Source organism: Aquarana catesbeiana, linkage group LG04 (assembly GCF_042186555.1).
Source record: "Aquarana catesbeiana isolate 2022-GZ linkage group LG04, ASM4218655v1, whole genome shotgun sequence".
Lineage (NCBI taxonomy): Eukaryota > Metazoa > Chordata > Amphibia > Anura > Ranidae > Aquarana > Aquarana catesbeiana.
The window spans coordinates 383,358,991-383,375,986 of record NC_133327.1 but is presented as its reverse complement, the minus strand read 5'-3'; positions in this window follow the sequence as shown (position 1 = coordinate 383,375,986).

Sequence of the window (16,996 nt, the reverse complement as noted above, 5' to 3'; positions counted from 1 at the left end):
TAAAGCTAGCTACCTGGAGACAATTGCTGTTGTTCTGCTCCTATTAATACCACAGGCAGGAAGCTACAGTATTTACAGTCAGTGGACTGTGTCCTCTGCACTGTGTGCACCTAAAGCTACCTGAAGAAAATAAGTGGTGTTCTTCTGATCCTATTAATACCACAGGCAGGCAGCTACAGTATTTACAGTTAGTGTAGTGCGTCCTCTGCACAGTGTGCACCTAAAGCTACCTGGAGACAATTGCTGTTGTTCTGCTCCTATTAATCCCACAGGCAGGCAGCTACAGTATTTACAGTTAGTGCACTGTGTCCTCTGCACAGTGTGCACCTAAAGCTACCTGAAGAAAATTAGTGGTGTTCTTCTGATCCTATTAATACCACAGGCAGGCAGCTACAGTATTTACAGTTAGTGTACTGCGTCCTCTACACAGTGTGCACCTAAAGCTACCTGAAGACAATTGCTGGTGTTCTCATACTAAAAATACTACAGGCAGGCAGTTGATTCTGCTAGCTGCAGTATCAGTATATATATACATCCCAGCTTTGTGCAGCTACATCTCACTGCAGGCCATTAGTATGTCTGGAAGGCCAACAAGGAGAGGCAGACAGTCACAAGCCAATAAAAGAGGGCAAGCAGGCTCTGTGTCTAGAGACAACAGTCCTGGTCCTGGAGACGGTGCATCCTCATCAGCACGTGGCCGTGGGACATGCTTGTCCTTTTTTTCGGCAGCTGGCCATGTTGAGCCGCAACATGCGGAAGACTTGGTAGAGTGGATGACCAAGCCGTCCTAATCCTCCTCATCCTCTCTCACCCAGGCTCAGGGTACTTTGTCTGGCAAAGCAGCTGCCAACGCGGCCTCTTCCTTCATCTCAATGGCATCAGTCACTCCTTCCCTAGCCCCACCATGTCCTCTTGAGGATTCCCCCGAACTGTTTGACCACAGTGTTGGGTACATGCTCCAGGAGGATGCCCAGCATTTTGAAGGCTCTGATGATGGTACCCAGCTAGAGGAAGGCAGTAACGTGAGCCCAGAGAGAGGGGGTGCCCAAGAAGGACAGCAATCTGGTAGTCATGTTCCCCCAGCTGCAGCATACTGCCAGCTTTGCTCCAGTGATGAGGAGGGAGGGGATGATGAGATCACTGACTCCACGTGGGTGCCTGATAGGAGAGAGGAGGAGGAGGAGGATGCACATCACCAACGAGGCAGGATGCCCTCTAGGGGCCAGCTTAAGGGCAGCACACCGACTGCATCACACCGCAGAGCTCCGCATGTGCAGGGCGCTGCTGTCTCTGCGCATTATTCCAAAAGTTCTTTGGTGTGGGAATTTTTTGAGACGAGTGCGTCAGATCCCACCGCTGCTATTTGCAACATATGTCTCAAGCGTATATCTCGTGGCCAAAACATCTCCCGCTTGGGCACCACATGTATGACCAGACATATGTTGACCTGCCATGCAGTTCGTTGGCAAGCATACCTAAAAGACCCACATCAAAGAACAAAGAGGACCTCTCCTTGCTCCTCATCAGCTGGGATCTCCAACCCCACTATACCTTCAGTCCTCTCTGAGACCTGCACTGAGAGGAATGAAGGTGTAGAATTAGGTGTGTCACAGCCAAGTACTTGGGGGCAATCTGCTAATGGTACACCGACTGGTTTCCCTGCCCCAGCTGCTGTACCGCCTAAAGAAGTTCGCTCCCAGCCATCCACATGCCCAGCGGTTGAATGCTAGTTTGGCTAAATTGCTAGCACTTCAACTGCTGCCTTTTCAGTTGATAGACTCTGCCCCCTTCCGTGAGTTTGTGGAATGTGCGGTTCCTCAGTGGCAGGTTCCCAAACGCCACTTTTTCTCATGGAAGGCGATTCCGGCTCTCTACCAGCATGTGGAAGCCAATGTCTTGACCTTGCTGGACAGGGTGGTCAGCTGTAAGGTGCATATTACCGCTGACTCATGGTCCATCAGGCATGGTCAGGGTCGTTACCTATCTTTCACCGCGCACTGGGTGACTCTTCTGGCAGCTGGGAAGGATGTAGGACAAGGTGCAGTAGTGTTGGAGGTTGTTCTGCCACAACGTCTCCAAAAGACTACTAGTGGTGATTCTGCCACACCTCTCTCCTCCACCCCCTCCTCTTCTTCTTCCTCCATGGCCTCTTCCTGTACTGATTTGACTTCGGAACCAGTGGTGCCCCGTAAGCGTTCAAGGGGCTACGCAAGCATGCAGGCCAAAAGATGCCATGCGGTGCTTGAGCTGGTGTGCTTGGGGGACAGGAGCCACACTGGGGCAGAGATTCTGTCAGCTCTGCAGGGGCAGGTTCAGAGGAGGTTGACGCCACGCCAGCTTAAGGCAGGTATGGTGGTTTGTGACAATGGCACCAACCTCCTCTCCGCCCTCCGAGAGGGACAACTGACCCACGTGCTCTGTTTGGCTCACGTCCTTGGTCAGGTACTCGGGCTTACAGGATGCCCTGAGGCAGGCCAGGAAAGCCTGTGTGCATTTCCGCAGGTCATATAATGCCAGTGCTCGGCTGGCTGACCTCCAAAAGGAATTTAACCTGCCCAAGAACCGCCTAATCTGTGACATGCCCACCAGGTGGAACTCAACGTTGGCCATGCTGCAGTGGCTGCACACGCAGCAGAGGGCAATCAATGAGTACCTGTGTGACTATGGCACCAGGACAGGGTCAGGGAAGCTTGTTTTTTTTTTTCCCCATGCCAGTGGGCCATGATCAGGGATGCATGCACTGTCCTGTCACCATTTGAGGAGGCCACGAGGATGGTGAGCAGTGACAGTGCATGCATTAGTGGCACTGTCCCCCTTGTCCACCTGTTGGAGCACACGCTGCGTGGAGTAATGGACAGGGCACTTGAGGCAGAACAGAGGCAGGAAGAGAAGGACTTCCTTAGCTCTCAAGGCCCCCTTTATCCAGACAGTGTTCCTGCGTGCCCGCCGATCACACATGAAGAGGACGAGGAGGAGGAGGAGGAAGAGGAGGATTGTGTCAGCATGGAGGTGGAGCCTGGCACTCAGCATCAGCAGCAGTCTTTAAGGGATCATTTACAGTCCCAAGAAACCCCTGGACTTGTACGTGGCTGGGAGGAGGTGGCTGCGGATCATGTCGTCCTTAGTGACCCAGAGGACTCTGGACCGAATGCCTCAGCAAACCTACGCTGCATGGCCTCCCTGATCCTGCAAAGCCTGCGGAAGGATCCTCGTATTCGTGGTATCAAGGAGAGAGATCAATACTGGCTGGCAACCCTCCTTGATCCACGTTACAAGGGTAAGGTAGCGGACCTTATCTTGCCGTCGCAGAGGGAGCAGAGGATGAAACAACTTCTGGAGGCCTTGCAGAAAGGTCTGTGCAACACGTTCCCAGAGACTGGGAGGTTACAAACTCCTGTTCCTGGACAACATGTTGCTGAGGCTTCGGTCAGTCAAAGAAGGAGCGGTGGACAAGGTGGCCGTCTGACCGATGCGTTGAGACAATTTTTTAGTCCGCAGCCCCAAGGTATGATCGGTTCCGGCAACCATCGACAGCATCTGTTTTACATGGTGCAGGAATACCTAGGGGCAAGATCTGACTTGGACACCTTTCCCACCGAAAATCCTCTGGGTTACTGGGTCTTGAGGATGGATCACTGGCCAGAGCTTGCACAGTATGCAATTGAGCTACTGGCCTGTTCTGCATCCAGCGTCGGAACGCACATTCAGTGCTGCTGGAATTTTTTGTAACCGATCACAGGGTGCGCCTGTCAACTGACTCGGTCGATTGACTGACCTTCATAAAAATGAATCAGTCTTGGATCCCCACCAGCTACCAAGCACCTGATGCTGATGTAACCGAATATTTTTTTTTTGAAATGTCAGATCCCTTAAAGACTGCCTATGCTGATGCTGAGTAACTATCCTCTTCCTCCTCAATGATCATGCTGATATCTTGTAAGAATAGTTTTGGTTCTGGGCGCCGCCACCAGTGGCTAAGGCCCAATTTTTCAGCCCCTGTTTAACAGGGGCGTGTAATTACAATTTTTGATGCAATATTTTGCAAGGAGGGTTCGTTGCTGCACTCAACTAGAGTATCTGTGAGGGGTTGCAGTGTTGTGGCACCAGCACCAGTGCCTAAGGCCCAATTTTTCAGCCCCTCTTTAACAGGGGCGTGTAATTACAATTTTTTATGCAATACTTTGCAGCAGGGCTCGTTCCAGCGCTCCAACTAGAGTATCTGTGAGGGATTGCAGTGTTGTGGCACCAGTGCCTAAGGCCCAATTTTTCAGCCCCTCTTTAACAGGGGTGTGTAATTACAATTTTTGATGCAATACTTTGCAGCAGGGCTCGTTGCAGTGCTCCAACTAGAGTATCTGTGAGGGGTTGCAGTGTTGTGGCACCAGCACCAGTGCCTAAGGCCCAATTTTTCAGCCCCTGTTTAACAGGGGCGTGTAATTACAATTTTTGATGCAATATTTTACAGGAGGGCTCATTCCTGCGCTCCAACTAGAGTATCTGTGAGGGATTGCAGTGTTGTAAGGCCCAATTTTTCTGCCCCTGTTCAACAGGGACATGTAATTACAATTCTTGATCTAATATCTCACAGCAGGGCCCGTTTCTGCGCCCACCAAGAGTAACTGTGAGGACTTACAGTGTTGTGGCACCAGCACCACCACCACCAAAGGCCCAATTTTTCTGCCTCTGTTTAACAGGTGCATGTGATTACAATTCTTGATCTAATATTTCACAGCAGGGCCCGTTCCAGCTCCCACCAAGAGTAACTGTGAGGACTTACAGTGTTGTGGCACCAGCACCCCTACCACCAAAGGCCCAATTTTTCTGCCCCTGTTCAACAGGTGCATGTAATTACAATTCTGGAGCTAATATTTCACAGCAGGGCCCATTCCAGCGCCCACCAAGAGTAGCTGTGAGGACTTACAGTGTTGTGGCACCAGCACCACCACCTTTACCAAAGGCCCAATTTTTCTGCCCCTGTTCAACAGGGGCATGTAATTACAATTCTTGATCTAATATTTCACAGCAGGGCCCTGTAAGCGCTTACAGTGTTGTGGCAACACCAACTCCTAAGGTCACAATTTCTGCAGAGTATATAGGGCAGGCCCCTAATTTAAAACATCCAACTTACAAACTACTCCAACTTGCAAACGGAAGGAGACAACAGGAAGTGAGATGAAATCTATCCCTAGGAAGGGAAATTTTCTCCTGTAAGAGTTAATATGGGAAAAATGTGTCTCCTTTCCACTGATGCTTTATCACCAATCCTTGTTTCACTAAAAACCCCAAATTGTCAAAAAACATTTGTCATTGGGACAGAAAGTGAGGTAAAATCTTCTGAAGAGGTGCACAGACTGCAAAACAAATGTGACGTCAGAGGGAGAGGCCAATGACCTTGGCTTGAAGAAGGAACCAATCAGTAGCTCCGAAACGCATCCCATTTTGATGACATATTTCCTGTTTGCGGTCCATGCTGGTTGTTGTCCCCTCCCTCTGACGTCATTTCCGGGATTCATGCTCCATGCTGACTCAGAGGACGCGATTGCTTCACCAGTGTTCCCAGAGCCTGGGGTGTTCACCTGCTGGTTATTCTGGGACCTTCTGCTGCTGCATATCATTATTCCTGGAAAGCTGTGATACACTGGGACCTCCTGATGCCGGATCACCTGCTTCATACATTTGAATGTTTGAGTCCCATAGGTTTCAATGGGGTTCTAACATTCGTGCAAATTTAAGGTCCGTTCGCAGGTTCTGGTGCGAACTGAACCGGGGGGTGTTCGGCTCATCCCTAGCTTTGACCACAGAGCAACAAATGACACTATGAAACTACTTGATCAATGCACATCTAATGCATGTGAATCTAACCCTAAATTAATCCAGTCTAACCCTGCACAGTCCCGATCTGACTGCATTCATGGGTCATCTCCTGCATACAAACAGGAAGGAGGAGCTGGAAGGGGAGAGCAGAACCTGCACCTCTTCCAGGCTATTTTCTCCTCTCTGCTTTTGTCACTACCGGTTTAGTGAGTTCCAGCAGCTGTAACATCTGAGGTATTTAAGTTTCAGAGAGGGAAGGGGGAATTTTAATATGGAGGAGGTGGGGGAATTTGTGCTAGGATGGGGGAGGAGGGAGAGGACTTGTGCTAAGTGGGGGGATTTTGGGGGGGGCGGGTTGGTAGGAAGATTTGTGCTGGAAGGGGGATTTGGGTTGGAGAGGATTTGTGCTAGGAGGGGGAATTTGGGGGCGGGGGTGGGGGATAAGGGTTAGAGATGTAAGGGATATTGAGTGCAGGTATCCAACAACAGCAATAATGATCAGTTCTCTGTAGCTTTATGTAAGAAACTGAAACCAGACTGTGTATGGTAAAGTAAAATTGATTAATAATAAAACAAAAATACATTCAGCACCAACAAACATAAAACACAACAAAAGTGAAGCTATGCAGCATGTGAACGATGAACCAAGTGACACAATACCTATTTAGCAACCTAACTATAATACAATATGTATATAAAAGTGGAACACATACAAAAAGGATAAGACAAGAGATGCAAGGAGATGGATCATTTAGGAAGCCAGAACTGGGATCATGAATAAAGGGAGAAGATATGAAGTAGCAGGTACTGGAACAAAATCACAGCAGGAATCAGGATCAATGTCAGTAGCAGTGCTTCAGTAACTAAGTGTAGCACCCTCTAGCTAGTGCGCTAGATATATATAAGTTTGTTAGTGTAGGACAATTGGTCTGTCTGAAAGCCAGGCCTGGGTTGAATCTGGGTCAGGGCTGAGTGAAGAAAGTTAGGTAAAGAGTTATATACAGTACCTTTCCAGCAGCCAGCCTCAGGTGAGGCTGATTACTAGGATCAGCTGGTTATTGTGGGACACCCGCTGGTGGCCACTAGAACTACACTCTTCCACCTTGGGGACCACAGTGCCACCAGCAGGTGACCCAGTTCCTGATAAGAGGATTTGTGCTAGGAGCGGGTGATTTTTTTGGGGGGTGGGGAGATTTGTGCTAGGAAGTGGGAATGGGTGGGAGAGGATTTGTACTATGAGGGGTAATGGGGTTATTGGGGTGGGCAAAGATGTGACTAGGAGAGGGGTTTGTATTGGGAGGAAGGTAATTATTTGCATTTCAGTTTGGGGAAAATGTTGGCTTGCAGAAGAGATTTATGCTCAGGTAGTTGAACGTGCAGATTAGTGCTGTATATTTTTTTGAGGGTAGAGGGAGGAGATTTTTTCTGAGACATGATGCTCACGCATCGTAAGAGGGTGGGCAGTTTGTCATATACTTCCTGGGTGCTAGATGATCTTGTACCGACACTGCAACTAAGCCCTGTTTTTTTTAAAAGAGAAGTGCAGGAAGAGAAAAAAAAACTAGCGATACACCCACAGGGGCCGCTGGTATTAACTAGTTCTCCCCCAAACAGTACAGAGGCCACCAGCCACCAAAGCAACAGTCCATTCTCCTGGCTCCGATAAACAGTTTAGGGGTTGTCTTTTTGTGATTTATTTCTGATAAAGCTTGCAACAGGAGAGGGATTAGGGCAAGGGATACTTCAAGATGGTTAGTATGTACCAATTAGAGGATAGTCTTCTCTTTAGGCAACTGTGAATATTGGATTGTCTAGAGCCTCACAGCTGGGGACCACAAAGGCATCTGGTTACCCTGTACAACTACACAGCTATTGGTACCCAGTGCAATCTCAGGGAAACTGCACAGTACAGGAGGGCACTTTTCTCTAAGTTCACAGGCCAGGAGAATGTAGAATGGCCATTATCTGACACTATGAGAGCTGTCTCAATTCAAGCTACCCCTGGCACTCATATCATAAAAGCACGCAGTCACCAGAAATGAATTCAGAATCGTTACTCACAAGTCCCCTGGAAAGCTACCACATTCCAGCTTCCTCTGGACACAATCTAGTGAGTGAGACCCTTCTTTAGACCAAATCCCTTTGGCGAAGTCCTGCTGTTAGTCCCAGTCCCAGCTATGCCACCACTGAAGACTCACAGAACAGGAACTACAGATCTAGAGAGTACATTTTTTGCCCATTCTTCTGTGCCAAAATAGCTCAAGCTCTGTCAGATTGAATGAAGAACGTCTGTGGACAGCAATTTTCAAGTCTTGCCACAGATTCTCAATTGGATTCTGGTCTGGACTTTGACTGGGCCATTCTAACACATGAATATGCTTTGATCTAAACCACAGGTATCAAACACAAGGCCCACGGGCCAAATTCGGCCCGCCAGGCCTTGCACAGTGAGTCCCTCAGTCCCGTGAGCGGCACCCGCTTGTGACAGCGCATGTGTGTCCCGTCGTTCTCCAAGGAGACAAGAAAAAACATCTCCCGCTCTCTCCACCTCAGTTCCTTCAGTGGAGCTGGCTTTTTTGTGAGCTGAGCGCATGCATGGTCGGCCCGGCATAGCTGTTAGGAAACTCCACCACTGACAGCTATGCCGGGCCAGCCGGCTATGTTTTTTTATTTTTTTTATCCAGCAGGCTAAATCCTTAGGGCGGGTTTTTTGAGGACTTGATGAAGAGAGACAGCTTTGTGCTGATGATTTTTTTTAAAATCATTCCTTTTTATTGATTTTACAAAGGGAAAGTACAACAACTTAAAATACAGTGCTGGTCTCAAATATCCATCTGTTCCAATTCTTGAACACAGGTAAGGAATCTATTACATTTAATATCAGTGAGGGCACCACAATCATCATCACTTAGTTACACTTAGGAAGGACTTGCATTTGGACTCCGTCCAAATTGCCCAAGTCTTAGAGAAGGTAGCATATTTCAATGCGTTTATAGCTAGCAGGTGATCAAAAGCAAAATTGCGATTCACTTTGTGCTGACGATTTTGAAGTAACGATGAAATAAGAAATATAGGGCCAGAACCCAGGAGGAGGAGGGGCGGAAATGAGATGTTGCATACTGTACATAGCATACTTCTGAACCCTGCACTCTGTACGTAGCGTCCTCCTAAACCCTGCGCTCTATTCGTAGCACGCGCCTGAACCTTGCACTCTGTACATAGCGCATTCCTGAACCATGCACTCTGTATGTAGCACGTCCCTGGAGTGGATACATAGTCCTACAAATACAACTGGCCCTTTGAGGGCAACCATACTGCTGATGCAGCCCCCTATAAATTTGAGTTTTACACCCCTGATCTAAATTCCACTGTAGCTCTGGCTGTATGTTTAGGGTCGTTGTCCTACTGGAAGGTGAACCTCCGCTCCAGTCTCAAGTCTTTTGAAGACTCTAACAGGTTTTCTTCTAAGATTGTCCTGTATTTGGCTCCATCCATCTTCCCATCCACTCCACCCAGCTTCCCTATCCCTGCTGAAGAAAAGTATTCTCACAACGTGATGCTGCCACCAACCTGTTTCACGGTGGGAATGGTGTGTTCAGGGTCAGGGCTGGTGCAAGGATTTTTGACACCCTAGGCGAAACCTAATTTTGCTGCCCCACAGGTTCCACCCCTGACTTCACCCCTTTGCCAGTGTTAAATGGTTTGATTCAACCCTCCAATTGCTACATCTGCAAGACAGGTTGTTATTTTGAAAAACATCAGACTTACTAGCAGGATCACCAGGTGAAAATAAAAGAGAGAGAACTTAAAGAAAAAAAAAACAAATTCAGCCACCCATCTAACAACTGGTAAGCTGCAGTATAATAAATATTTTACTTTGCTTTAATACCACTTTAAGTGGATAAAGTAATTCTGTTACACATCAGGCATTTGATATAGAGAAGAGTACACTGGGAGAGCAGGCATTGCTGCTCCATTTTTCATGCAAAGGCTGCTCTTTCCAGGTGAAATTTGGACAGAGGGATGATCTCTGGCATGTTCCACCTGATAACTTTACATTCCTGAAAGAGTGTGCAGATGAGGACCTTACAAGGACACCTTCCCCACCAAAAACCAATGAGGGGTGTGAGGTGTTGCTTATGGTTGTCCTCCCAGGAACTGGAAAAAGCACATGGGCTTAGGCGGTTTTCAGGTGCTTTAGCGCTGGAAATAGCCTCTGCTAAGCGCCAAAAAATGGGACATTTTGAAAATAAACTAAATACAATATATAAGAGAAAAGAGCCGGCAAATCCAAAGTCCTTTTTAAAAAATGTATTGGCTACATATGAGCATTAAAAAGCAAACAGCAGACGCGTTTCAGCCTGAGCCTTAGTGATACCTATCACTAAGGCTCAGGCCAAAACGTGTCTGTGGTTGGCTTTTAATGCTCATATGTAACCAATAAATTTTTGTAACAAGGACTTTGGAGTTGCCGGTTCTTCTCTCTTATATATTGTAATTAGTGTGAGAAGACATACTGAGCGTTGGCACCTGTGCTGCAGACTGCACATTAGGATTGGATTGCTTCTGTTGATATTGCTGCATCTTTCTTCTTTCCAATTAGATCACACAATCGCTAGAAACACCTTGTTTGGGTCCATCTGGTCATATAGGCATATATCTACATAGCTTTGTTAAACAGTGTATATTTTACAAATCCATAATACACAATGCTTAGCAGATGCCAGGGCAGGATCATGACGCTCTATGCATTTCACATTCATTAGAATTTATATTTAGAAGGTAACCCCACAGAGATTATACGCACAAGGTAACCCCACCGTGGTCAATGTGGTACCAAATAAAAGGAGGAAGGGAAAGAAATTCAGCTAGATGCTTCCGCAGGGAGATGAACACTGCTAGAGAAGCCAGGGACAGACACTTGCACTAATAGTAATCTCATAGGTTAATATATCATAGGCCAAACAGACAAGGCATGCCCAATATATATATATATATATATATATATATATATATATATATATATATATATATATATATATATATACTGTGTGTGTGTATATATATACTCAAGCATGCCCGCCACACACACATACCTGCCAAATGGCATCAAATAGTAGCTCTTCCCTCTGCATACAACCCCTCCCTCCACTGCCCTTATCTTCTCCCCCCTCCTTAAAAGCTCCACCATCTGTCATATGTCTTACCTTTGTTGCAATATTAAGCTGAAGCACCTATCCGGCTGTAGAACCTCCCAGCATACTATACTATACTACAGTCACTTGCAAGGGATATCATGCAGTAGGAGCATCAACAACTGGTCACCAGGGAAAAAATGGAGATCACAAAGGGCGCAGTCTACCACGCACCCTCTCCTGCCCATGACTGCACTGAACCCTGGGCACCTGTTCTGTATTTTCCTTGTCCCTGTCTGGCACTCAGTGGGATCTGCGCAGGGGGTCTGACCTGTGGGAGCTACTGGGAGATAAGCTATCACTTGTAAACGTAGAAGCTGGACTTCAGTGTTACCAAGTGATAGTGGTGAGCAGGGAGCAGAAGACCTGAGCCAGAGGTGGTGGAACTGAGTTCCCCCTAGTTCCTACTGAAAAAAGCCCTGTACCTGTGTGTGTATATATAAATAAATATATATATATATATATATATATATATATATATATATATATAAAATTAAGATAATTCATATTAAAAAAACATTGAAATAAATGCTGTAATGTAACAAAATAGGTAAAAAGCCAAGGGAGGTGAATACTTTTGCAAGGCACTGTATATATATATATACAGTATCTCACAAAAGTGAGTACATTCCTCACATTTTTGTAAAAATTGTATTCTATCTTTTCATGTGACAATACTGAAGAAATGACACTTTGCTACAATGTAAAGTAGTGAGTGTACAGCTTGTATAACAGTGTAAATTTGCTGTTCCCTCAAAATAACTCAGCACACAGCCATTAATGTCGAAACCGCTGGCAACAAAAGTGAGTACACCCCTAAGTGAAAATGCCCTATTTGGACTCAAAGAGTCAATATTTTGTGTGGCCACCATTATTTTCCAGCACTGCCTTAACCCTCTTGGACATGGAGTTCACCAGAGCTTCACAGGTTGCCAGTGGAGTCCTCTTCCGCTCCTCCATGATCACATCATGGAGCTGGTGGATGTTAGAGACCTTGCGCTCCTCCACCTTCCATTTGAGAATGCCCCACAGATGCTAAATAGGGTTTAGGTCTGAAAACATGCTTGGCCAGTCCATCCCCTTTACCCTCATCTTCTTTAGCAAGGCAGTGGTCATCTTGGAGGTGTGTTTGGGGTCGTTATCATGTTGGAATACTGTCCTGTGTCCCAGTCTCCGAAGTGAGGGGATCATGCACTGCTTCAGTATGTCACAGTACATGTTGGCATTCATGGTTCCCTCAATGAACTGTAGCTCCCCAGTGCTGGCAGCACTCATGCAGCCGCAGACCATGACACTCCCACCATCATGCTTGACTGTAGACAAGACATACTTGTCTTTGTACTCCTCACCTGGTTGCCGCCACACACGCTTGACACCATCTGAACCAAATAAGTTTATCTTGGCCTTATCAGACCACAGGACATGGTTCCAGTAATCCATGTGCTTAGTCTGCCTGTCTTCAGTAAATTGTTTGCAGGCTTTCTTGTGCATCATCTTTAGAAGAGGCTTCCTTCTGGAATGACAGCCATGCAGACTAATTTGATGCAGTGTGCCGCGTATGGTCTGAGCACTGACAGGCTGACCCCCCTCCACCCACCACCCCTTCAACCTCTGCAGCAATGCTGGCAGCACTCATACGTTTATTTCCCAAAGACAACCTCTGGATATGATGCTGAGCACGTGCATTCAACTTCTTTGGTTTACCATGGCGAAGCCTGTTCTGAGTGGAACCTGTTCTGTTAAACTGCTGTATGGTCTTGGCCACCGTGCTGCAGCTCAGTTTCAGGGTCTTGGCAATCTTCTTATAGCCTAGGCCATCTTTACATAGAGCAACAGTTCTTTTTTTCAGATCCTCAGAGAGTTATTTTTCCGTGAGGTGTCATGTTGAACTTCCAGTGACCAGTATGAGAGAGTGAGAGCGATAACACCAAATATAACACACCTGCTCCCCATTCACACCTGAGACCTTGTAACACTAACAAGTTACATGACATCAGGGAGGGAAAATGGCTAATTGGGCCCAATTTGGACATTTTCACTTAGGGGTGTACTCACTTTGTTTGTTGCCAGCGGTTTAGACATTAATGGCTGTGTGTTGAGTTATTTTGAGGGGGCAGCAAATTTACACTGTTATGCAAGCTGTGCACTCACTACTTTACATTGTAGCAAAGTGTCATTTCTTCAATGTTGTCACATGAAAATATATATCTATATATACAGGTCACCAGTGAATGGGGCTTCTATAATGCAGAAATTACCTCCTCCTCCTCCCTTTGACTGGACCAGTCTGAAAAATTGAAGTAAATTATTGGCAGAACAGCACCTGCATCCAGTCAGATACAGCCTCTCTTTATTTTGACAGCTGGTGGAGCCACCCATCACAATACAATAGCCACAGTTGTATTGTGCAACTGTATAGCATGAATGGGGAAATCTTTTAAATTATTTTTGCTCAGCCTGCAGATAGAAAAAAAAAATCTGTGTGTATACTCAACTTTAGGCATCATACATATCATAAATGCTTATGTAGCACTACCCCCACAAGGGCTGCTGGTTACTGGTTCCCCCTATTCCTGAACAGCCAGGAAACATGCATTTCCAACTTGCATCCAGACACAAGAAATCAGTCCATAGGCTTGTTTTTTTTGTTGTATTGGGGAAAACAACTTGGACTGGGTATAGGGATTATGGAATCCCCAACTTGACTTGAAGAACAACAGATAAGGACAACTTCCTTCCTATGTAAAGAGAAAAGATCCTAGACTGTTCTCCTTGGAAGAAACACCCAGTCTCTTGGATCAGTGGCTGAGTCCCTTTCAGCCCCCTTTGAAAAACAGCACAAAATGTTGCAAAACTGCATGCAGCAGTATCTCCTCTCCTCATGTAGAACTGCTCCCAGCTCCACCACCTATAGGCACTACCAGCTATATTGGCTGCGTGTCTACCAGCCCACCTGGCTGCTGCGAAGATCTCCCAGGCTCCATCACATTTAAGGGCTGACCCAGCCACCCTGCCAGACCCTCTGCCTGGGGATTGGCCAGATTCCCTCAAGTGTGCAGATCGGCCCTTCTGGCCTCCACCCACTAACTTCCCTAAGCTTCTCCAACCTCTAGATCCAGAGACCTGCACTATATCACCATTCAGCCTGACGTACAGTAACCCAACCTAATTACAGACTCACACAGTTACCATGAGTCATACCCAAATACATTTACTTACAATAACACTAGTAGCACACTAGAGGGTGCTACACTTATTATCATTAACATTGTTATTAGAATAATAAAAAATAATATTAAAACCATTATTATTAATATTAATAGTAGAAGTACAGCAAAGCTTTCTTCAGCTGATATAAAAGTACGATTTTGTTTTTGTCTTGCAGAACATGCTTTGATACTTGATTTTACAGCATCTGAAAATGTGTCTTCAGAAGTTGATATGTCAGAAGTTGAGCTTTTTCCCCTCTGCACAGCTGTTCTTTTGAGTATTTGAAAAGTGTTTGGACTAACCATAACAGCTCGGTAGCCATGTAAAGTCATAGTTTTGTAAGGAAAAAAAAAAACATCCTTTTTGTCATGTTATCTAGTTACATTGTTCCACCTTGTAGGTTTCAACTTTTAACTAGCTGTTTTTTCCTCCCTTATGAGACCGAGATCTTGAGCTCTATGCCGAGTTGAGGATATGTTGTTAAGAGCCAATTCTGCACCTGTCAGTGCAATGGACACATTATACATTGCCAGCCTGTTTGCTGGAGGTCACCTTTCCACCTGTTCCGTGTAAAGCAATAAATACACTAATACTGTGTGTGCTCCAAGTTCATCAAGACTATATTTCTTCTGACATGGTGGCCCTAAGACAAATATATCATAATCTCTTCCCTATAAATCTATTCCAGATAAAGAGGGGTGTGGCTATAAACCCAGCCGCTCGTTGGAAAACATAAACTGTTATTCTACCGTTAAATCTACAGATAGAATGATTAATGTTTGTCAGTGTAACATTGACCATATGATGTTGAGATTTTGCAGACATTAACCTGTAAGGAACTACGTTGCTACATTACACTGTGCTTTCATTATAAATATAAAGCTCAAACTCAGGTTGATATAACGTTCTCAGCTGTGTAACAAATCTCAGAGGTCATGCCAATACTACTTCCAAATTCAGAGTGCTAACTCCTTGACAAGAGATCATATGAACTGACTCTGAAAGACATGTCTAAAATTTGGGACCATTCATACACTATGGTCATTTTCTTGAGCAGCAGCTTTGGAAAGTTTAGAATTTACTTAAGTGAGAGAAAGTTAAGGTAAAGCGGAGTTCCACCCAAAAGTTTACTTACTTAGTTTATTTACTTCCTACCCCCCTCCGGTGCCACATTTGGTTTGGTTTAGGGGGGAGGAGGGAACGGGGACCTGTTTTTGGCAAGGTCTCCATCCCCGCTTCCGGGAGACGGCGCCACGGCGCCGTCCCTCGGAAGTTCACCCCCCTCCTCCTTCCTCCGCCGCTGGGCCAATTGGAAAGCACAGTGTGCTTCGCAAATGCGCAGTAGGGAAGCGGTCGTGAAGCTGAAAGCTGGTTTCTCTTAGTGGAGATGGTGACGGCAGTCTCTGACAGCCGATCCCAAAATCGGGTGAGGTGCCGACATCGTGGGCTCCCTAGACAGGTAAGTGTCCATATATTAAAAGTCAGAAGCTACAGTATTTGCAGCTGCGGACTTTGCATTGTTATCCGCAGGCGGAACTCCTCTTTAAGAGAGAATATAAAGACATGTCTTTATGGACCTTGCTTTGTGCACTGGAGCGCAGTCATGTTGGAACAGGGACCATGCCAAAACTTTCCCACAAAGCATGAAATTGTCCAAAATGTCTTGGTATGCTGATGCCTTAAGAGTTCCCTTCATTGGAACTAAGAGGCCAAGTGAAAATCCTGGAAAAAACCCTGCACCATAATTCTCCCTCCACCAAATGATTTGGACCAGGGCACAAAGCAAGGTCCATAAAAACATGGATGAGCGAGTTTGGGTTGGAAGAACTTGACTGGCCTGTACAGAGTCCTGACCTCAACTTGATAGAGCACTTTTGGGATAAATTAGAGCAGAGACTGAGAGCCAGGCCTTCTCATCCACATCAGTGCCAGACCTTACAAATGCGCTTCTGGACACGCTCCTAAACCTTGTGGACAGCCTTCCCAGAAGAGTTGAAGATGTTATAGCTGCAAAGGGTGGGCTGACTCAATATTGAACCCTATGAACTAAGAACCATTAAAGTTCATGTGCATGTAAAGGCAGGCATCGCAACACTTTTGGCAATATAGTGTATATATGATTTGCCTTTCATTTCTTTTTTAAACTGAATGGGTTGTTTTACAAGGTGATCGCTTACAATCACTTTAAGGATCATGACTTTAGGGTAAGTCACTGGAATATATATAATCTTAGGGAATACCATCACATGTGTCACATATAAATGTATGGCAATTGGAAATTTTATACATTTATTGCATGTTTTCTGCATTATAAATATTTTTATAATGATAATATTATGAATTTGGTAAAACCCCAATTCCCAAAAAGTTGGGACGCTGTGTAAATTCTACACAAAAACAGAATGCAATGATTTGCACATCTCATAAACCCATATTTTATTCACAATAGAAAACACATTAAATGTTTAACCACTTCAGCCCAGGAGCATTTGGCTGGCCAAAGACCAAAGCACTTTTTGCGATTCAGCACTGCATCGCTTTAGCTGACAATTGCGCGGTCATGCAACGTGGCTCCCAAACAAAATTAGTGTCCTTTTTCCCCCCACAAATAGAATTTTCTTTTGGTGGTATTTGATCACCTCTGCGGTTTTTATTTTTTGCGCTATAAACAAAAAAAAAGCGACAATTTTGAAAAAAATGCATAATTTTTTACTTTTAGCTATAATAAATATCCCCCAAAAATATATAAAAAAAACATTTTTTTTCCTCAGTTTAGG